The sequence below is a fragment of the Canis aureus genome, chromosome 23 (assembly GCF_053574225.1).
Source record: "Canis aureus isolate CA01 chromosome 23, VMU_Caureus_v.1.0, whole genome shotgun sequence".
NCBI classification, from domain to species: Eukaryota; Metazoa; Chordata; class Mammalia; order Carnivora; family Canidae; genus Canis; species Canis aureus.
In genome coordinates, this window is record NC_135633.1 from 23,831,472 (window position 1) to 23,855,917 (window position 24,446).

The 24,446-nt window shown below is 36.6% G+C and overlaps 2 pseudogenes; both read right to left on the reverse strand.

Moving 5' to 3' along the window:
* Positions 1 to 306: 306 nt before the first annotated feature.
* Positions 307 to 1,481, reverse strand: LOC144295163 (olfactory receptor 51L1-like; annotated as a pseudogene).
* A 16,335-nt stretch (positions 1,482 to 17,816) lies between these two features.
* LOC144295164 (olfactory receptor 51A4-like) lies at positions 17,817 to 21,064 on the reverse strand (annotated as a pseudogene).
* Positions 21,065 to 24,446: the final 3,382 nt, after the last annotated feature.

The window sequence follows — 24,446 nt, forward strand, 5'->3', positions numbered from 1 at the left end:
GTAAAGATTAACCTGATTTGGGTCTTTGAATTAGTAAGAGATCTCAATTGTACTATTATTTTCAAAAACAATAAAATGTGCCATTAAAAAGGTTACATTGTTATATTAAAATCCTCAAAATGTATTATTTGTGATGATCTTCATAAAATGCAGGGAGATCATTGGAGCAATGATAAATTTCAAATTTACAAAGAAGAAACTTAGAAATGAGAGAGTTGGGGAATTCTCCAAAATCACATATCTAGGAAGTTGTACAGTTAAGAATCTGATGAAGAAAATTTTCTCCAAATTAATGCCAGGTATTTTCTAAAGACTCTGACTTTGCCTAAACATGTGGAAAATCCCAAAATGCATCTGTTTGGTCCTGACCTGCAGATAATGGGATTAAGTACTGGTGGGAGAAGCAGGCAAATGTCAGCCATGAGAATGTGGACTATGGGAAGCAGGTGCTTCCCAAAGTGATGGACCATGCATACCCCTATTAGAGGTACAGAGCAGATAAGCACCACACATACATGAAATAAACAAGTGTTGAGTGCCTTTAGTTGCTTGTCATTAGATGCAATGCCTAGTGCAGCATGGAAAATTAGGACATAGGAGAGGAGGATGAGGAATGAGTCTGTGCCCAGTGTGATAATGACTACACACAATCCATAGATGTTGTTGACACTGGCATCATAGCAGGATAATTTCAGAATATCTTGATGCAAGCAAAAGGGGTGGCTGAGGACATTAGCACGACAGTGATGGTAGCACCTCAATAGTATAGGGGTGGGCATCACAACTCCTGTACTTTGTAGCAAGCAGCCCAAGCCAATATTACCATCATTGGTGAGGATGCTTCAGTAGTGCATCCTCAGTTTTTTTTTTTTTAACCACATCTAAGGATTTCTTTATCGTTGATGATCATTACAGAATTTCATGTTCAAAACAGAGCTCCTCATAAGGACCTCACAGATCGGTCTACATGTAAAATATGATTTATACAAACAAAACCCACACATAAAAAGAAATGACTGGTTGTCCCGGGGAAGTACAGAGATAGGACAGGGGCTGTAGGCTGCACTCAGGGGCCAGGTCTTCTGAGGAGAAGTGGATGACATATAGCAATGAATCAGTCAAAGGCCATGGCCAGCAGCACTGAAGACTCCAAGAACATGAAGGTGTGGATGAAGAAAAGCTGAGCAAAACAAGCTCCTCCTCTGATTTCCTGGGCTTCCCACCATAACATAGCCAATATTGTAGGGAGTATAGACATGGACATGCCCAGGTCAGTTATTGCCAGGATGGACAGCAGATAATACCTGGGCTGGTAGAGTGAAGACTCATTCCAGATAACAGAGATGATGATGATGTTGCCTATAAATGCTACCAAGTATGCAAGACAAAATGGAATTGAGAGCATGAATAGACTTCAGCCCATGGAAACCTTCTAAGGGAAAGATGGGTTCTGTAGCATCACTGTTATTCCAGACCACCATGGTGTTGCTTCAGAAGCCCTTTGGATGTGAGAAATGCTGACAAAGTCCCAGGCTATTCAGATCGGTGAGTAAATTCTACTGTATTCATGTAAAATCAATCTTTAGTGTTCTTTAAATGACTTACACAAATATAGTATGAAGAAAGACATCCCAGGCATCTGAGTCATCAGTTCAGAAACAGTTTACAAAATATGAAATCTGGTCTCAACTGTGACATTAGGATGCTATCAGGTATACATCACAACCTTGAAAATTTTAATATAAATGCAAAATAGAGAAATGTAAACTTTTAGATAAATTGGTACATTAATACAACAAAATCTAAGTGAAAATAGGGGAGCTGCACTGATCTTCAAATTAGCCTGTGGATCATTTCTCAATCTTATTTTCATTCTTCAAGGGTACCCTGACATCTTTAATCTCATTGTTTTAATATATTATTCTGTTTTTCTAAAAATTAACATATATGTTCTATGAAAATGCAACACAGAAAGGAAAAGGTCATTATGTATAATCTTAACATTTTTAATACCTTCTAGCTTTTAAAAATTTTGCAAAGCATGGACACTCCAGTTGCAGTAGAAGCCATGACTACTTTGTTAAATCTTCAAGAGAAAAGAAAATTCAGGGAAGAGGTAAGAAATGAACATCTGAAATCTCCTTAAATATATGTTTGCATTCATTAAAATAGCAAAAGACAAAATATTAGTGGTGTATTCTACTAATAAGAATAATGCTATATAATATATTTCTTTATCACTCTTTATTTCATAATGCTTTTCAGTTTTAAAAAAAGTTGTTCATTTATGTGAACACCTTTCTCAGATAAATCAAATGATTTAACTGATTAGTTTTTTTATCTACACATTATACAATTTTTAATTTCTAATTCATTTACTTATTTTTCCAGGAACCTGAGTAGTCCTGCATATGTGGTTCCAAAGCATGCACCAAAGACCTTCTTCTACACTTGTCTTTTATTTAATATTAATAACTGTAGGGTTAAATTTTAAGTCAGAATTTTTTACAGCTCTACTTTATTCGTCTTTCCTAATTCTTGATGATGATAATTTGTTACACTTTTCTGTCTGTTATCTGACTTAGACAAACATACCAATCTCCAAATGAATTTTTATTACTCTCAGATAAATTTAAATTGTGTATACAAAATATAAATTCTTTGATATTCCAAGACTTTACCCAATTGAAATAATCAGAGAGCATATGCTGCTTTAGATTCATTATTTTGACTTCTATATTATTTACCAATGTATGTTCATTTGTTTATGTAGTTGTTTATCGCTTTGTATAGATATTATTGTATTATTTTTTCATTTTATTTAATGTAGCATCCCTATATTCTTTGTTAATTTTCCAGGCCACTATTTTTGCACCTAACATTGTATGACTATCTTCATGTAAATCATTTTTTTATCATATCTTAAGGTTTTCCTCAGCATAGATTTTCAGAAAAGGGTATGTTGAATCAAATAATATAACATTTAATATATACTAATAACCAACATATACTGATATATATTGCCCAATGCTAATTTAAAAATAACATTTAAAATTAAACTATCATTTCTTGAATAATATGGCACTGGTTCCTCTGTTAAGTATCTATACCTTATCTTGTTTAGTTATTGTAGTAACCATATTAAAGCAAAATAATGAAACACAGGAGTATCTACGTATTTGTCCAAGGTCATACAACTGATAAGTAGAATGGGCAGAAATTCATGAGTCTTCCTACCATCAGCACATGTCTAAATTATGTATGGAATTATCTCCAGATACTACTATTATTTTTAGCCCCTTTTTCAAAAAAAAAAAAAAGCGATTTTCATTTATTTACCAGTTAGATCATTCTTTTACATTAATGATTATTTATTTGCATTCTTCTATGAATTGTCTTCTTAGGCTTTTTATATGTCAATTATATTTGTTTACTAAATTATAAAAACATAATGATTAATTAACCCATTTTTATTTTTTTTAAGATTTTATTTATTTGTTCATGAGAGAGAGAGGGAGAAAGGCAGAGACACAGACAGAGGGAGAAGCAGGCTCCGTACAAGAAGCCCCATGCAGGACTCAATCCCAGATTCCAGGATAACACCCTGAGCTGAAGGCAGATGCTCAACCACTGAGTCCCTCAATTGACCAGGAAAGAAGTCCACACACATCAGTGCAGGCAACTGAAAGCTTAAAAAAAAAAAAAATCTTTACAGGGAAGTTCTCACCCTGGTTTGGCAAACAGCAGGGATAGATTTTAAGAGGTTGGAGATTTAGGCATTGTTGAGAAGGAGAAATGTAATATCCTCGTATTTTCTGTGGATTTTTGAAGAAAAGATAATTTCTGGTAATAGTTTCTTATAATTTTCTTACTCCCTGGCCATTTTGCTTTAAAATTCAGGTTTAGGCAGTAAATCAAACAAATCTTTTATTCAGGTTTAGGCAGTAAATCAAACAAATCTTTTATTTATCTGTTTCTTCCAAAAGCATCCTGATTTTCCAGCAATTAGTAAGTATTAAATAATATTTTCTTTAATGCTTTCTTTGGTTTGACGTATAAACTTTTTCTTTCCATCTGTCAAGATGCTATATGTGTATGTATGTACAAGGAAGAATATAGTAGAAAGAACTATATTATTAGATGTTTATAATTACTAAATTCTAACCTTTTTTTTATCACTTTTCAAATTCTTTTCTTCAAAATCTACAGAAAATACGAAGATATTACACTTCTTCTCAACAATGCCTAAATCTCCAACCTCTTAAAATCTATCCCTGCTGTTTGCCCAAACCAGGGTGAGAACTTCCCTGCAAAGATTTTGCCTTTTTTTTTTTTTTTTTTTTTTTTTTTAAGTTTTCAGCTGCCTGCACTGATGTGTGTAGACTTCTTTCCTGGTAGAGGAAACTGAATATTTAATTTATTTCAGGGTTTGGAATCTGGGGGCCCAAGTTTAACACCCTTATATTCTGAAGTATGCCTTGTCCCACAAAATAACTGAGAGGTCCAGAAGGAACACAGAACCAGGGCCTCCAGGGAAAATTATAAATACATTTCTCAAGTTCCCAAGTCCAGCATTCCTGATCCATGTGTTCCTGCCCTGTTTCCTAAGGGACTGGCATGTCTTTGACTTTTCTGGATGTTTCACTCACCAGTCTAATCTGAAATCTTTTCCGGTGACTCGGTATCAGAGGAAGCTGCTCATCTGTTAACCTCCTATGTTCTATCCTGACCAAGCACAAATAACTCCCCTACCCACAGCCCCACCCCTAAGGTTTTTCTGTCATAATTGCCAAGCAACCATCCTCTGTGCATGCTGTGCAATCTAATAAGCAATCATATATCACTCAGGACCTGAAACAGAACCTTACCAGAATTTTTGGTAAGAACATTGAAGGATCGCCTTTAAATTCCTCCCTACATCTATAAACGCAGTCTCATGGTTCTCAGCATATTGGAGGAGTATGCAGAGCTGAGCTCATGTTTTCAATATTGCTGCAAACTATGAGCTCCAGTTTCCCTCCTTCATGATTGAAAACATCCCATCCTTTTTTTTTCTGAAGTCCCTGATAATCATTTTATTTAAGAAATGCTTACATGGGGCACCTGGGTGGTACACTGGTTGAGCATCTGCCTTTGGCTCAGGTCATGATCCTAGGTCCTAGGACTGAATCCCACATTAGGCTCCTCACAAGGGAGCCTGTTTCTCCTTCTACTTCTGTCTCCACCTCTTTCTCTTTCTCTCATGAATAAATAAATAAAATCTTTTTAAAATAAATAAATAAATAAATTCCTTTGTATATGTGTATATTTTGACTACTTTGATTCCCATTTCATAGTCTTTGTCCTAGTTTCTCTCCTATTGAGGCTTCATTCTATTTTCACTTCCTTTTTTTGTATATTTTTTTATTGGAGTTCAGTTTGCCAACATATAGTATCACAACCAGTGTTCATCCCAAAAGTGCCCCCCACCCAGTGCCTGACACCCAGTCACCCCATCACCCCGCCCACCTCCCCTTGCAACACTTCTTGTTCGTTTCCCAGAATTAGGAGTCTCTCATGTTCTGTCACCCTCTCTGATTTTTCCCACTCAATTCCTCTCCTTTACCATATAATCCCTTTCACTAATTTTTATATTCCCCATATGAATGAGACCATATAATGTTTGTCCTCTGACTGACTTACTTCACTCAGCATAATATCCTCCAGTTCTATCCATGTTGAAGTAAATGGTCGGTATTTGTCGTTTCTAATGGCTCAGTAATATTCCATTGTATACATAGACCACATCTTCTTTATCCATTCATTTCTCGATGGACACCGAGGCTTCTTCCACAGTTTGGCTATTGTGGACATTGCTGCTAGAAACATCGGGATGCAGGTGTCTCGGCGATCACTGCATCTGTATCTTTGGGGTAAATCCCCAGTAGTGCAATGGCTGGGTTATAGGGTAGCATTATTTTTAACTCTTTGAGGAAACTCCACACCGTTTTCCAGAGTGGCTGCACCAGTTCACATTCCCACCAACAGTGCAAGAGGGTTCGCCTTTCTCCACATCATCTCCAAGATTTGTTGTTTCCTGCCTTGTTACTTTTCACCATTCTCACTGGTGTGAGGTGGTATCTCACTGTAGTTTTGATTTGTATTTCCCGGATGGCAAGGGATGCGGAGCATTTTCTCATGTGCTTGTTGGCCATGTCTATGTCTTCCTCTGTGAGATTTCTGTTCATGTCTTTTTCCCATATCATGACTGGATTGTTTGTTTCTTTGCTGTTGAGTTTAATAAGTTCTTTATAGATCTTGGAAAGTAGCCCTTTATCTGATAGGTCATTTGCAAATATCTTCTATTCTGTAGGTTGTCTTTTAGTTTTGTGGACTATTTGTTTTGCTGTGCAGAAGCTTTTTATCTTGGTGAAGTCCCAATAGTTTATTTTTGCTTTTGTTTTCCTTGCCTTCATGGATGTATCTTGCAAGAAGTTGCTATGGCCAAGTTCCAAAAGGGTGTTGCCTATGTTCTCCTCTAGGATTTTGATGGATTCTTGTCTCACATTTAGATCTTTCATCCATTTTGAGTTTATCTTTGTGTATGGTGAAAGAGAGTGGTCTAGTTTCATTCTACTGCACATGGCTATCCAATTTTCCAGCATCATTTATTGAGAGGCTGTCCTTGTTTCAGTGGATAGTCTTTCCTGCTTGTTGAATATTAGTTGATCATAATGTTGAGGGACCATTTCTGGGTTCTCTATTCTGTTCCATTGATCTATGTGTCTGTTTTTCTGCCAGTAACACACTGTCTTGATGATCACAGCTTTATAGTATGACTTGAAATCTGGCATTATGATCCCGCTGGGTCTGGTTTTCTTTTTCAATATTCCCCTGGCTATTCAGGGTCTTTTCTGATTCCCCACACATCTTAAGATTATTTGTTCCAACTGTCTGAAGAAAGTCCATGGTATTTTTATAGAGATTGCATTGAATGTGTAAACTGCCCTGGGTAGCATTGACATTTTTACAATATTAATTTTCCAATCCATGAGCATGGAATCTTTTTCCATCTCTTTGTATCTTCCTCAATTTCTTTCAGAAGTATTCTGTAGTTTTTATGGTATAGATCCTTTACCTCTTTGGTTAGGTTTATTCCTCGGTATCTTATGCTTTTGGGGCAATTGTAAAAGGGATTGATTCCTCAATTTCTCTTTCTTCAGTCTCATTGTTAGTGTATAGAAATGCCACTGATATCTGGGCACTGATTTTGTATCCTGCCACACTACCGAATTGCTGTATGAGTTCTAACAATCTTGGGGTGGAGGCTTTTGGATTGTATTAGTACAGTATCATGTCATCTGCAAAGAAGGAGAGTTTCAAATTTTCTTTGCCAATCTGAATGCCTTTGATTTCTTTTTGTTGCCTGGTTGCCAAGACCAGGACTTCAGTATGATGTTAAATAGCAGTGGTGAGAGTGGACATCCCTGTCTTGTTCCTGATCTTAGGGGAAAGGCTCCCAGTGTTTCTCCATTGAGAAGGATATTTGCTGTGGGCTTTTTGTAGATGGCTTTCAAGATGCTGAGGAATGTTCGCTCTATCCATATACTCTGAAGAGTTTTGATCAGGAATGGATGCTGCATTTTGTCAAATGCTTTCTCTGCATCTGTTGAGAGGATCATATGGTTCTTGTTTTTTCTCTTGTTGATATGATGAATCACATTGATTGTTTTACGAGTGTTGAACCAGCCTTGCATCCCTGGGATAAATCCCACTTGGTCATGGTGAATAATCTTCTTAATCTACTATTGGATCCTATTGGCTAGTATCTTGGTGAGAATTTTTGCATCTGTGTTCATCAAGGATATTAGTCTATAATTCTCCCTTTGGTCGGTCTTTGTCTGGTTTTGGAATTAAGGTGATGCTGGCCTCATAAAACAAATTTGGAAGTATTCTGTCCCTTTCTATCTTTTGGAACAGCTTTAGTAGAATAGGTATGGTTTCTTCTTTAAACATTTGATAGAATTCCCCTGGGAAGTCATCTGGCCCTGGAATTTTGTGTCTTGGGAGGTTTTTGATGACTGCTTCAATTTCCTTCCTGATTATTGGCCTGTTCAGGTTTTCCATTTCTTCCTGTTCCAGTTTTGGTAGTTTGTGGCTTTCCAGAAATGTGTCCATTTTTTCTAGATGGCCTAATTTATTGGCATATAGCTGTTCATAATATGTTTTTAAAATCGTTTGCATTTCTTTGGTTTGGTAGTGATCTCTCCTTTCTCATTCATGATTTTATTAATTTGAGTCTTCTCTCTCTTCTTTTTAATAAGGCTGGCTAATGGTTATCTATCTTATTAATTCTTTCAAAGAACCAACTCTTGGTTTTGTTGATCTGTTCTACAGTTCCTCTGGTCTCAATTCCACTGAGTTCTGCTCGAATCTTTATTAACTCTCTTCTTCTGCTGGGTGTAGGATCTATTTGCTGTTTTTTCTCCAGCTCCTTTAGGTGCAAGGTTAGCTTGTGTATTTGAGTTCTTTCCAGTTTTTGGATGGATGCTTGTTTTGCGATATATTTCCCCCTCAGGACTGCTTTTGCTGTATCCCAAAGATTTTTGAATGGTTGTATCTTCATTCTCATTAGTTTCCATGAATCTTTTTAATTCTTCTCTAATTTATTGGTTGACTGTTTCCTCTTTTAGCAGGATGGTCTTTAACCTCCACATGTTTGAGTTTCTTCCAAATTTCTTCTTGTGATTGAGTTCAGGTTTCAAAGCATAATGGTGAAAATATGCAGGGGACAATCCCAATCTTTTGGTATCTGTTGAGACCTGATTTGTGACTCAGTTTGTGGTCTATTCTGGAGAAAGTTCCATGTGCACTTGAGAAGAATGTGTATTCAGTTTTGTTAGGATGCAAAGTTCTATATGTATCTGTGAAATCCATCTGGTCCAGTGTATCATTTAAAGCTCTCGTTTCTTTGGAGATGTTGTGCTTAGAAGATCTGTCATTTGGAGAAAGTGCCTTGTTGAAGACCCCTACTATTAGTGTATTATTATCTAAGTATGTCTTTCCTTTGGTTATTTATTGATACTTGGCTGCTCCCACATCAGGGGCATAAATATTCATTATTATCTGGCCCTCTTGTTGGATAGACCTCCGAAGCATGATATAGTATCCCGCTTCATTTATTACTAAAGTCTTTGGGATAAACTTTAATTTATTTGATTTGAGGTTTGGTACCCCAGCTTTCTTCTGAGGACCATTTGAATGGTAAATGGTTCTCCAACCTTTCATTTTCAGCCTGTAGATATCCTTAGGTCTGAAATGAGTCTCTTGTAGACAGGAAATAGATAGGTCTTGTTTTTTATCCAGTCTGAAGCCCTGTGTCTTCTGATGGGATCATTTAGCTCATTCATGTTCAGAGTTACTATTGAAAAATATGAATTTAGTGTCATTGCAATACCTATTCAGTCCCTGATTTTGTGGATTATTTCTTTGGGCTTCCTCTTTCTTTTACAGGGTCCCTCTTAATATTTCTTGCAGAGCTGGTTTGGTGGTCACATATTCTTTCAATTTCTGCCTGTCTTGGAAGCTCTTGATCTCTCCTTCTATTCTGAATGAGAGCCTTGCTGGGTAAAGTATTCTTGGCTGCATGTTCTTCTCATTTAGGACCCTGAATATATCCTGCCAGCCCTTTCTGGCCTGTCACGTCTCTGTGGAAAGGTCTGCTGTTAATCTAATATTTCTCCCCATATACATTACGGATCTCTTGTCTCTTGCTGCTTTAAGGATTTTCTTTTTATCTTTGGAATTTGCAAGTTTCACTATTAAAATCGAGGCACTTGATGGGATGAGCACTGGATAATATGCACTATGTTGGCAAACTGAACTCCAATTAAAAATTAAATAAATAAATACACTAAATTTTACTCCCCTTCCAAAAAATAAATAAAGAAAATAAAATCGAGATGTTGAACTGTTTTTATTTATTTGGGGGGGTGGGGGGCTCTCTATCTCCTGGATCTGAATGGCTGCTTCCGTCCTCAAGTTAGGGAAGTTCTCAGCTATGATTTGTTCTAATATGCTTTCTGGTCCTCTCTCCCTCTTGGCGCCATATGGAACCCCAATTATATGTACATTTTTCCTTCTGAGGCTATCATTTATTTCCCTTAACCTTTCCTCATGGTCTTTTGTTTTTCTCAGTCCCAAATTTATATAAACCAGAATATTTGTGAAAGGCCCCAACATTGACCCCCAAAACATAAATGAGCTAAAAGAGGGAGGCATATTGGGAATGAAGCATCTCACAGAATGAACCAGCATGGTATACCACTTGGTTCTGGGTGCATTCTGTTCATGTTTTAGAAGGTATTAACTTCCACCATTGTAGAACAAAATGAGGCTGAGAAAACAAGAAAACACAAAACAAACAAACCAAAAAAAGTATCTTGTATATCTCCCATAATTAAGTTGAGTATGTTGAAGGGAATCTAGAAGTGGAAAATATATCTAGGACCTGTAATTGTAGAAATATGAAAGTCAAAAAGCAAGAAACAAAAATGAAGAGGTGGTAAAATATTGCAGTTAAGATGGGTAAAGAGAAAAAAAAAGGAAATTAACAGTCTGATATAAAAACGAGTTGTACTGGAAAAAGAAAGAAGAAAAAAAAATAGGAGGGGTACTCTCTGGTTCTATATACTGTAAATCCCTCGATTTCCCCTGGAGCTTTCCAGCGCTGCTGGACCAAGAACTGGCTCTTCCCCTGTCCTTCCAGGTGGTCTTCTGGGGAAGGGGCCTGCTGTGCTGATTCTCAGGTTTGTGCACCTGGGGGAGCTGCCGCCCCCCCGCCGGGGGCCTGGCTCAGTGGGAGCTGTTTATCTTGTGAGGCCTCTGTCCCCTGGCAGCCACGCCTCTCCCAGGCACAGGGTGACACCAGGAGAAACACCACCACTGGCGGTGGTCAGGTCTCCAGCTCTAGAGTCAGCTCCCCCAGTAAGCACCTGCAACATCTGGCCTGGATGCTCTGGGGGCGGGGGTGCTGATCTGCACAGCTTGGGGGTGCCCAGCAGTAGGAGAGTCTTTGCTGTCCTCTGCCCTCCCCGCCTCCGCCTATCCCAGGGGGAGCGCCGGATCCTGGGCTGTGTCCTGGTGCCCCAGAATAGGAGCCTGTGCTGCTGGAATCGCACTCCCGGGGGGCGGGGGGGACTCCCGAAGGCAGCAGGGCGCAGCCCCCTCCGCCCGGGCCCCCCCCCCCGAACCACCTGCTTCTCCCAAGGCCCCGCCTGGGGTGCAGGTGGTCTGTGGCGCCCTCTCCCCCGGGGCCACTTCCTCTGTTAGTGACCCCGGGAACCTGGGGGCTCCACTGCCCCTCCTGCGGCTCTGCCCGGTTTCCCTGCGAGCGCCTTTCTGTCCGGGAAGAATCTGATGGGGATTTTTTTAAGTTCCTGCTTCTCAGGGTCTGGGCTTTCCTCTCCCAGAGGCTCTGGCCACTGGGCCTTAGCCTGGATCCTTGCGGGGCCCCTCCCCCACTGGATTCCTTTTATTTTATTTTTTTCCGCCTTCCTACCTTGTTAGAAGCGAAAACCCTTCTCTCTGTAATGTTCCGGCTGTTCTCTCTTTAAATCTCAGGTCGAATTCGTAGGTGTTCAGGATATTTTGAAAGTTATCTAGGTCAGTTGGTGGGGCTGGGTGAATTGAGGACTCCTACTCTGTCATCTATTTTCACTTCCTTTACCCATTTTCTTTTCTTTTCTTTTTTTTTTTTTTTTACTCCTGTCTGCTTCCAACTCTTTGCAGGGCTTGCCCCTTTCTCTCAGATTTCACTGTCTTGGATATAACCATTGTTTCACATGGCTTTCTCTCTGTGCTTTCTCCCTTAATCATGTTCTTTTCTATCTTTCTTCTGTTTTACTGCCTTTCACCTAGTCTCTTGCTCTGCTGCTATATATTTCTCTACCTTCCTTGATTTAGAGATCGGTACTCTACTCACAACAGATGCTGCAGCTGAATTTTCTTCTGGAAGCCCAGCTTTTCAGAAATTTTGAAACTTTAAGTGTATTAACTATCGTCAAATAATTTAATTAAAAATGAGCAGAAGACATGACATGAATGGACATTTAGAGGATATACATAGATGGCCAAAAGACACATGAAAAGATCATCAGCGGCCATCATCAGGAAAATACATATCAAAGCTACAATGAGATACCACCTCACTTCTGTCAGAATGGTGAAAATCAACACCACAGTAAACAACAGATGCTGGTGAGGATGCAGAAAGGGGAACCCTCCTGCACCGTTGATGGGAATGTAAAATGGTGTGACCACCCTGGAAAACAATGCAGAGGTTCACCAAAGGGTTAAAAATAGAACTACCTTATGATCCAGCAAATGTACTACAAGGTATATACCCAAAGGATACAAAAAAACTAATTCAAAGAGATATACACACCAGCAATGTCTATAGCAGCACTATCTACAATAGCCAAATTATGGAAACAGCCCAAGTGTCCATCAAGTGGTGAATGGATAAGGAAGATGCAGGGTGCGTATGTGTGTGTGTGTGTGTGTGTGTGTGTGTGTGTGTATGGAATATTACTCAGCTATAGAAAAGAATGTAATCTTGTCATTTGCAAAGACATGGATAGAGATAAAGAGTAGTATGCTTAAAAAAAAAGAGTAGTATGCTAAGTGAAGTAAATCAGAGAGATAGAAATACATGATTCCCCTCATATGTGGAATCTAAGAAATGAGGCCACAAATTGAGAATTTAAATGTCATAGAATTGTGGAATACTCTTTCTGATATGGTAAGGGCATAATAGTATCAGATCAAGAGGAAGTTTGCTTTCTACAAAACAAACCATTAAGTTCTTTTAGGAGAGTAATGTATGTTTTTTCTATGTACTGAACAAAAAATGGAGAAAATATGAGCGATCACCTATCATAGTAATCCTAATGTAATCCTGACCAGAGACGAAAGTTAATTGCCAACCTCCTCTCTCTTCAGTGCCTCTTTATGTTCAGGCCTTTTTTTTTTTTTTCTAAATTTTCAGAATATAATGATGTTTCAAATATCTTGCCTTTGCAAATGCTACAAATGCCCCATAGGATATGTTTTTTTTTCAATGTCTATCTTTGCTTATCTCCTCAGTTAGGCATCATCTAGAACTCTCCCCTGCCTTCCACTGCAAGATGATAGATGGTTTGGTCTAGAACCTCTTCAGTAACTTTGCATGTTTCTTACTAATTATGGTTTATTTGTTTGGCATTTGTTCCTCCAACTTCACTGCTTTTTTTGAGCACAGAGCACAGAGCATTGTTTATATTTATCTTATTATCACTTGATCCTGTGATACATATGGTTCTCACTAGATATTTGTTGGACAATCTGTCTTTGTCACAAAGAGGCTAAAGAAATGTAGAACAGAAATAAGGGAAATAATAATCACTGGCACATGATTGATGGTCTCTCTACTGGCACAAATTCTGGTCTCCAAACATTGGCTTGTTTTCAGGCTTGTATTCTTGAAGGAATAATCAATCTCAAGGCAGTCAATGTTAGTTTACAAGTGGAAAATATGAGGAGTATATTAAGAATTGCATATTTTATCATAATAGCTATCTGGCTATTGTTCTCTTCTGACAACAGAAAAGCAATTATGTTGGAGAAAATTATTCACATTATTTTAACAAACCATATATATTCCAAATTGTTAAAATAAGTATAAAATTTAAATGTTTTGCATTCACAACAATACACAACCATTAGAGAACTAATATTCTTACACAAAGAGGTATCCAGCAATGTCACATTACCTTGACTTGTTCTTTTATCTTGCCTTCTTGTTCCTTCATACATGTAAGAATATTACAGATGCTTTTTGTATATAATCAGTGCTAAGCTTTTCTACTGTTACAACTCTTTTCTAAATATAGACTCTCACAATCCCTTTCTCCATTTTTTTTCCTGGCATCTTTTTGTCTGTATCATTCCATCTCTTGTATATTTCTCTTGTAGATTCACAACTGATAAACTGCAATGTAATCATGGTATGTTTCTGAGCTGTTACTTCTGTGATCACATTTCTTGAGCTCCTGAGTTGCTTTCCTTGAGCTGAAGTTCTTGCTTAGTTTGATATGTCTCTTTAGATTGCTGATAACAGTTTAATGATAATTTGAATCCAATGGTAATAAAGCTTTGAAATAAAACAGGGAATAACAGGATGCTTAACAGACAATACGGGGGAATTTCAGGGTGCAATTAACAATAAGGAAAAAATTTTAAAACGTATAAGAAGTCGATTGAATAGTTATTACATGAAACTTGGAAGGCACTCACCATTAATGTCAAATTGATGAATGGATAAAGAAGATGTGAAAAATATATATGCAAAATATATATATAATAAATTATATATGTTTATATATATAATTGAATATTACTCAGCCATAAGAAAGAATGAAATAAATTGGAGAAAGAGAAATATCTTATGATTTCACTTAGAGGTGGAATTTAAGAAAACAAAGAAGCATAGGGAAAAAGAAAGAGAGGCAAACCAGAAAACAGACTCAACTATACAGAACAAACCAATGGTTACAGAAGGGAGGTAGAAAAAAAAAAAAAAGAAGGGAGGTAGGTGAGGAATGGGAGAAATAGGTACCATTTTTGTTAGAAGCATAAGGTTGCTTTCTTGTTTATCAAGAGGGAAATGTAAAGAAAGGGCTTAAATCTAACCAGAAGCATGCAGGGTTAGGACAGGGTATGGAGAAAGACTGTCAGTGGCCACCATTTTTTCTCTAATGCTCAGTAGATTCTAACATACTCACACTCAGAAATAACTTATACTATGACAACAGTAAACCACATCACTCAAGATCCAGATCGATATTCTTTTCTTTGAATTTGAATTTGATTCCTATTGTTGGCAGGACTATGAATTTCCACCTGTGCGTTTACACTCATTGTTGAACTTTTTAGAAAGTTGGACTACTGGCATTCATGCTAAGCACTGGGGAACCACACTGACTCAGATAATAAGGTCATGGCTTTCCTAAATTGATAAAAAGGGAATGATGCCTGTGAATAGCAGGAAACTTACCAGCAAGTGGGTAGGAGTCTCGTTGTACCATACATCAGAATAAAGAGGAACAAGAGATGGCACATAGTTACTAGAGTTTTGCTGATGTATAGGCACACTGATTTATCCTGACCTATAGAATCTAGCCCTCCTTGTTTTCCCAGTGGCCCAGAAACCTCTGCAGAGTCCAGCTTAACAGGATGTACTCAGAAGAAAAAAGGAAATTCCCTGTAGGTGAAACCTCAGAGGGGACCAGAGACCAGGAGAGCATAAGAATAAGCCATTTGTAGAGAACACTCTGAAGTCTCCTCTGTTCTCTCTGGCATAATTATCCTCACCTCACCTATGATCCCAGAGCACCATGTGAATAACAGAGCAGTTTCAGATTGTGTAACTATGCCTTTCTGTGTCTGCCTCCTCCACTAGATTCACTTCCTGAAAGTTACAGGATTTTTCTTCTACAAGTTGAGAGAATTTTGAAATTTTAATTTTCATTGAGCATCTTCAAGGTCAAGAGTTTTTATTCTTTTTTTTTTTTATTTTTTTTTTATTTTTTTTTTTTTTATCTATGATAGTCACAGAGAGAGAGAGAGAGGCAGAGACATAGGCAGAGGGAGAAGCAGGCTCCATGCACTGGGAGCCCGACGTGGGATTCGATCCCGGGTCTGCAGGATCGCGCCCTGGGCCAAAGGCAGGCACCAAACCGCTGCGCCACCCAGGGATCCCCAAGGTCAAGAGTTTTTAAATGGGGATACAGATAAACTTCACCATGGAGTTCTATAAAAATCCAGATGTCTAGGTCTTATTCTAGACTCATGGAATCTCTTTAGTTGATGTTCTCAGTGCAGTCTTGATATTTGCTTGTTACATTATATACATTCCTTCTCATGACTAATGTGAGTCAAGGGACTTCCCTCAGGAAACTTTCTACTTACTATTTTTTATGCACAAATGTAACATTCACCTTCCTTGAAAATAAGCTTTATCGTTAGTCTTAGAGATGGTTATCAAGAACTTTATTTTTCAGAAAACAAAAAGAACTTTATTTTTCATAATGACTTCATTATCTTGTTTTGCATACCAGAGAATTAAATAAAATTTTCTTGTCACATGCATTGTTCTTGTTACCAACTCTCCTTGGAAATTTGACATATGAAAATTATTAGAAAGAGATTAATTATAGTCATTTTAGGATAATTTTAACTATCCTAACTATTTTAAAAATACAGGTAGTTTTTATTTTGTTTTGTTTTTCTGATGCTTATCTGAAACCTCTGGAATCTTCGAAAGGCCAGAGTTTTGGGTCTTCAACAAGGTAAAATGGTCTCAGAGCCCATGGAAAAAGACTGTAGTAGTAGTCCACATTTCACAAACAGATTCTAAGATAACTATCAGTCCCTGGCAGTGGACTGAGTCATGATAGCTAGGACTCTTCATAGTTGAGAGATGGATAGCTTCAGCAGAGTACTAATCCTGGATCTAGCAGAGGAATTAAACAACTCTGGTTGCACTGATGAGATACATTTTATTGTGTTTGTTTTAAATATTATGATTTTTAAAAATGTTCTATCTTGTGGATATATAAAAGGCCCATTTTTCTTCTTAAACTATCTGCATTCCATAATGATCTAGCAGACTCTGCTTTTGTAAACTGAAGTAAAACCTTTTGAAATGTCTGTTTCTGAGTTCTCCAAGTTCAAAAATTCATGTTGAGTATCCTTGCTTTTCACAGCAATGCAGTTATTTCTATAGGTGCAATAAAAGCTTGCTCTCCTTTTTAGCAAGTAATAATTGGAAAAATTAAATACGCAACCAGGGTATGGCCTGAAATGGCATACTTGAGAACATTGTTCATATAATCAGGTATTATCAACCACTATTAAGGAACTAAAGCACAGACAGTGCTGACAAAGCCCTCTGAGAAGAACTGGCCTGACAGTTAACTTACAAAGTTCAGCCTTCAAAGAGTTAAGAGAGGTCACTTCTGTGGAAGGCCAGAAGCCTATAGATGTTTTGATGACTTCAAGAAGAGAAGAATTTGTTCAAAGTGTACAGGGCTTGTAGGGGAAATCTGATGGAGAAAGTTTCTTGGACTAGCTTCCTACTGTCCTATAGCAAATATTAGTAGCTTTTCAATCTGAGGTTTCTTTCCTTCTTTTTTTTTTTTTAAATATTTTATTTATTTATTTATTTATTTATTTATTTATTTATTTATTTATTTTTGAGAGAGAGAAAGAGAGAGAGAGAGCACACAAGTGGAGGATGGGGCACAGGCAGAAGCAGACTTCCTGTTGAGGTGGAAGCCCAACACAGGGCTCAATCCCAGGACCCTGGGATCATGACCTTCATGAACCAAAGGCAGACTTTATCTTACTGAGCCATCCAGGTGCCCCAACACAGACATGCAAATGAGCTCAGCTCTACTGAAGTCTCTGTCCCCTATGGTAGCAATCTGAAAAAAATCTGTGATGACTTTGTGAATTGTATGGGAAGCCAAATAGAGTTTTGAGAATTATACACCAGCAGAAATGTTGGCAGTTTATACTGATGGAGACATAAATGAGATGAAATAAAGGAAAGGTGTCAGATTTTTGAGAGGCCACAGGACTGGCCAATACAGCTTTTAAGCTACAAAGATTCATTAGCCTTTAAGAAAAGGGAGGAATGACCCCCAAAGGTGGTTCAGAGGTTAGCTGGGCTACCAAGACTACCATGGGCCCAGACAGCCAAAGTTTTGGGGGACAAGGCTATTTCCTCTTTGGTTTCAAAGGACAGGATCACTAGTTTGATTCCAGTAGAACAGACTGCCAATACTCAGAGTTGATGGGGCAAGGCCAAAACTCAGATGGTCTAAAAAGGCAGGGATTTCACCCTGGCAGACCTGGGGGAGAGAACATCAAGCAAAAGAGAATTATACTCAAGATTTTAAGTGTAATGGAATTTGATCCACAAAGTTCTGGATTGGGACCTGTGATCCTTTACTTTTCAATTTATCTTTCTTGGAATGGGACTGTCTATCCTATATCTGCCCTGTTATTGTATTTTTGAAGCAGATACTATACTGGCTGCTCTGACAGGTTCACTGTGAAACTTTTGGATGGATTAAGATACTCAAAAAATAGAAAAACTTCTTGATCTGATGATGCGGTTTCCTATTCTAGGATACATTTTGGAAACAGGTGCAATTTTGAATATACGTGAAAGCTAAAATGTAGCCAAGCTAGTATTATCTTGAAGTATAAATGATAAGGTTTGAATTAAAGCTTTTAATTTCCTGTTTATGTGAAGTTCACGAAATCAATTTCTCAGAGCCTCAATATCTTCAACTGAAAAAATAAACAGGAATGTTTTATTGAAAGCCAGTTTATTATGAGAATCAAAGAAAATATATGAAAACATGTTGCACATATTAGAGATTCAAAAACAATGTTTATGTCTGTGAAAAGTTTTCATTAATTCTGAGGTACCTTCCAAGGATGGGCTCATTATTACTCACTAAGTATTTGACATTTATGGACTTTGTTTCTTGAATTATCTAAGGATAAAAATATAGGAGACAAGAATTGTGATTTGTGGATAAGACTTGAGTTAATGAGTGGGCATGAGAAAAGATGAAAACTCTGTTCTGTGATATGAGTTTTGAGGTCATGTTAAGAAGGTAAATTGTACTTTTTGTCATTTTTCACAACCAAAACAAAATATTCCTCCATAACCCTATATTATTTTTTAACACTCTTGAGCATCTGTGATATACCTACCTTATAATATGCAACTGAAGCCAATTAATCACATCTGGGTGGAGTCTTACTGAACTCTTCAACAAGTAATTTCCTTTTCCCAAATGTGGCCTCACTTACACATTCATTCAACAGCAATTATTTATTGGAGGTTTACTCCACATCAGAAAATATGGTGCATATTAGGTACACAGAGACAAATAAAATGGATATGGTTTGCCTTTCTTTGAAAGCACACTTTATTCAGAAAGTATAAAGAAAAGATAGAATTACATTTGTGGTCAATAATAATAATAAACAGAATAAAAGATAAAAGAAGCTGGAAAAGAGATTTCAAAAAGAAGGTCATGTTTTGAACTGAGGGTTTAGGGAAGTATTCTACAGTGAACTGCAGTCAAAATGTAACAAAAAAGGTAATAGAAATGAATTATAAGAAATTGGTGCCAAGAACATTCTAAAACTGAAGGCCAGATGTGATAACTCACAAGAAGCAGAGAGCTCTGTAAATTCTACAAATATGCAGAAGATGGAAAGGGCTGGAGTTTGATGACTGTTTGATGATATTGGAGAAGTGGAGAAGATCCAGTCAATGTATGGCCTTTTTGTATCTACTTCATTGCTTTAATTCTATTCTCAAAGAAATAAGAAACTTTACATTTAAAAACATTACATTACCTAATTTCCATTTTAAAGATATGACTCTTGTCTTTAAAATAAAGAATCAATTAGAAAGTAGCAAGAGTAGATGTTTAGAAACTTGTGAGGTTATTATAGAATTTCATTAAAGAGATACTGGTGACTTATATATACTAGGATGAATAAAATTAAAGTAATGAGAGGAAGACAGACTAAGTTATCATTTTAGTCTAGACTTGAAAGAAATTAATACAGATGGATTGCATTTGAGAGATGAGGAATCAACTTCTATATATACATGAAAGGATATACATGAAAATTATTGTGTATTAGCATTTTTGGATTTTATGATAGATGACATCATAAGACATCTATTTTTAAACTGATAATGGATTTTCTTATATCCCTTAAGGGAGGGACCCCAAGATAAGTATTTTCTTTTACCAGTCCTATCTATACTCATGCCCAGTATCACTTATTAATGAAATAAATCTTACATAATTACAAAAAGCGATACTGATTCATCTTTGTGTCAAATATTAGGTTTTCTGAAACTTATCTTGGAAATCTTTCCCTAAACTGACTGCTGTGTTTCCTAATACAAATCACTGTTGTATCTACTTCTGACATAATTTTACTACAATTCTCACTCTAATTTGCCTAGTTTTCACACAGTACACGATGGGATTCATCATTGGAGGCACAAGTAAAAGAACACTTGCCATGAGCATATTGAAGAGAGGTGAGACATGTCAGACAAAGTGATGGACAATGGCAAGGTTGATGATGGGCAAGTAGAAGATGATCACTGCACAGAAATGTGAAACACAAGTATTGAGGACCTTGAGCTGATCCTTTCAGGATGCAATTCCCAGCACAGTCTTGAGGATCAGGATGTAAGACATAGCAATAAGCATAAAGTCTACCACAAGGCAGAGTGCTTCAAAACACCATAGATGACATCAATTCGGTTATCAGAGCAGGCCAACTTCATGACATCCTGATGGAGACAGTAGGAATAGGATAATTGGATTTATTTTTTGCTTTTTAAAAATTTTGTTTATTGATTCATGAGAGACACACAGAGAGAGGCTGAGATATAGACAGAGGGAGAAGCAGGCTCCATGCAGGGAGCCTGACATGGGACTCAATCCTGGGTCTCCAGGATCACACCCTGGGCTGAAAGTGGCACTAAACCGCTGAGCCACCCAGGCTGCCTGGATAATTGGTTTTTATTACAACATTTCAAACTTCTCAAAGTGAAAGGGAAGGGAAGAACCAGGAGGAAACTCTGAAAAAGAAGATCATTCCTATTTTGGCAACTCTGACAATAGTCAGAAAGAAGCTGTATCTCAGAGGGTTGTGGATGGCTAGGAAACAGGCAAGCGACATGATCAGGAGCATTGCGGACTAAAATACTGTGAATCCATGGATGAAGAGTTCCTGGGCAAAGCAGGCATTTGGCAGAAATTTCAGAAGATTGAATAAGAAGATCCTCCCCATGGTAGGTAGAGAAGAGAGGGACAAGCCCAGTCAGACATGGCCAACATGGAAAGGAAGTAATACATACACTCATTCAAGGAAAGCTTTGTCTTGATGACAAAAAGGTGCAGTTTCCCAGAATAACAAAAAGATACATGCTGCAGATGGAAATAGAGATCCAAAAAAAAAAAATAAATAAAAAAAAAAAAAAAAAAAAAAAAAAAGGAAATAGAGATCCAGAGTGTGTGTATATTCCAGCCCTGGCACCCCAACCAAGAGGAAGGTGGTGATTTCAACATATGACTTATTGATAATGAAAATGATACATTTAGAGGGCTCTTCAGTGAAAGAGAGAGAAATGCTGAATTAGTAAAATATGATTATCTGGAAATATCACAGAAAAATAGTAGTTTTTAAAAAGCTTCTTCCAACTTTTTTGACAGAATGAAGCATGTATGTGGCTGCCATATTAAGAAATATACATGCCACTTTGAGCTAGTATCTTCAAATATCCTACTTGGAAAAATTCCTTTTGGCCATATTTTCCCTATAGAGAAACTGAATCTTTATTTGGCATTCAGATGGAGGTCTGAATTCATTTTTTTCTGTAAAATTTTAGTAACCAGTCATCAGTTACCCCCTTTTTTATTTTTATTTATTTATTTATTTATTTATTTATTTATTACCCCCTTTTTTAATGTGTCAAGTATTTTACTTAAATTCTAGTTAGTTAATATATATTGTAATACTAGTAAGTATTTACCCTTTCTGATGGCTGGATATTATTCCATTGTGTGTGTGTGTGTGTATATATATATATATATATATATATACAATTCATTTGTATATACAAATTCATACAATTTCATATATATGTATATATATATATATGAAAATCTAAAGATATAGCTTCTATTTCAGGATGATAACAAAGAAGAACAAATTAAGCCCAAAGTACAAAGGATTAATAATGGCAAGATCAGAAATCAATAAAATATGTATCTGACATAAATAAAATCAAAACAGAAGTCTGGTTCTGTGAAAAGTTTAAGAATATCCATAAAAAACTTAGCAACTCTAAACAAGAGAGAAGAGAGAAAACAAGAAAAGTGTATTAATAATAAAAACAAGAAACAGATTTTACTAACAATATAAAGGATATTCAGAGAATACAATGAATATGATTTTTTAAATATTTTTTACAATAGAGTAGATAACTCAGATGAAATGAACAAATTCTTTGAAAAATACTAATCTCTAAAACAAGAAAACAAAAAGCTGGATAGTTCTTTGTCTGTTAATAGCACTTACTTCATAATTTTTTTTTAAAAGCCCTCAAATCAACTCCAGGCTAAGAGGCCACTCTTCTTATTTATATTAGGCATTTAACAACAACAAAAAATAATACCAATATTATACATACTCTGTTGGATAGAGATTAAACACTTCTCCACTAGTTTAATGTGTGATACCTAACCAGACAATTACAGTACAAGAAACAGTAATTGACGGTTAATATATTCTGTGAATATGGATATCTACAAACATAACAAAAGTAGAGGTAGAATACAGTGATATATATAAAAAAATAATACATTGTGAACAAGTGGAGCTGATCATAGAAATACATACTTTTCTATAATCATGAATATATTTCACACTGACATAGAGGAAAAACTGCATTCCACCTCAATAGATAAAATCCTAATACATTGTCTTCACAAACCTGAGTAAACTAGAAATAAAGGGTACTACCTTGAATTGATAGACATATGTAAAAATGCTAGAGCTGACATTACAGTGATTAAATAATGTTGGGCATTTTCTCTCAATGACATGTAAAGTTTATGATGTCCTATCAGTATTCTGTTCAAAATTGCACTAGATATCCAGGATTGTGTAATGTGGAAAGAAGAAAGGAATGAAAAAAATAAAAATTTGAAAGGATAAAGTAAAAATGCCTGTACTCACAAATGATATGATTGTTTAGAAATCTATAAATAGGGGCACCTGGGTGGCTCAGTCGGTTAAGTGCCTGCCTTCAGTTCAGGTCATGATCCCAGGGTTCTGGGATTGAGCCCCAAGTCCGGCTCCCTGCTCAGCAGGGAGCCAGCTTCTCCCTCTCCCTCTGCCACTCCTCCTGCTTGTGCTCTCCCTCTCAAATAAATACATAAAATCTTTTTTAAAAAATAGAAATCTATAAATATTAAGAATAAGTTTTTATTATTTTTAATTTTTTTAATTTAAGCTTTATTTTTTTAAGTTTCTATTTAAATTCCAGTTAACATATAGTGTAATATTAGTTTCAAGTGTACAATATAGTGATTCAGCACTTCCATACAACACCTAACGCTTATCACAAGTGCCCTCCTTAGTCCTCATCACTGATTGCACCCATTCCCCTATTCATTTCCAATCTAGTAACCATCACTTTGTACTCTATAGTTAAGAGTCTGTTTCTTGGTTTGTCTTTTTCTCTTTTTTTTTCCCCTTTGGGTTTGTTTTGTTTCTTATATCCCATATATAAGTGAAATCATATGGCATTTGTCTTCCTCTGACTTATTTTGCTGAGCATTATATTCTCTAGATCGTCTGTCATTGTAAATGGCAAGATTTCATTCTTTTTTAAGGCTAATATTCCATTGTATGTATATACCACATATTTTTTATTCACGCATCGACAATAATTAGTTTTAAAAAGCCATCCAGCAATATACGAAACTGTGTTCCTACACACTTGAAAAAACAATTTGTATAAATTTAAATAACATTTATGTCAATCAAGGTATTTAATCAGTAAAGTCAAATGTGTAAAAATAAATAAAATAAATACTTTTAAGATACCTGCACCAATAAATTCAAAACATTGCAGAAGATTTCAAGAAGACCTATATAAAAAGAGAGATCAGGTTTATTGATTAGAAAACTGTGTTGCTAACAATTATTCAGAAAGTAGCATTGACTCAGCACAATTCTAATCGAATCCTAGTAGATTTTATTGTGGAAATTGACAAGTTGATTGTAAACTTTATGTGGAAATGCAAAAAGACCTAGAACAGGCAAGACAAGAAAAACATTGAATGAACCACATCATAATACCATAATACCATAAGATCTCATGATTAATTCTAAAGTTGCATTTATTTAAGAGTGTGGTATTGATACAATGTTGGAGGAATTCATCAAAAGGATGTTACTGACTGGTCCATGAGCTAAACCTGGGTAATTGGAGGCCCCTCAGCACCCCCATTGACCCTCAAATGTACATTCTGTATACTCTTTTCACAGTGGGAGCCCTGAAATTTTCAAGGAAGGATTATATTATTGAGACCATGTGGATGGTATATATGACTGAACCCCATTCAAGCTTCTATATATAATTTTAAGGTTCTGGCAGGCATGTATGGAGATTTACTTGTCTTATGACTACCAAAAACAAGTCTCATATGTTTTCGTGCTTATTAAACCTGCCACGTACCAATCTGGAGGGGTATGTCTTTTTCTTTGTTCTTTGCTTGCCCTCTGTGTATGGGGAGCAG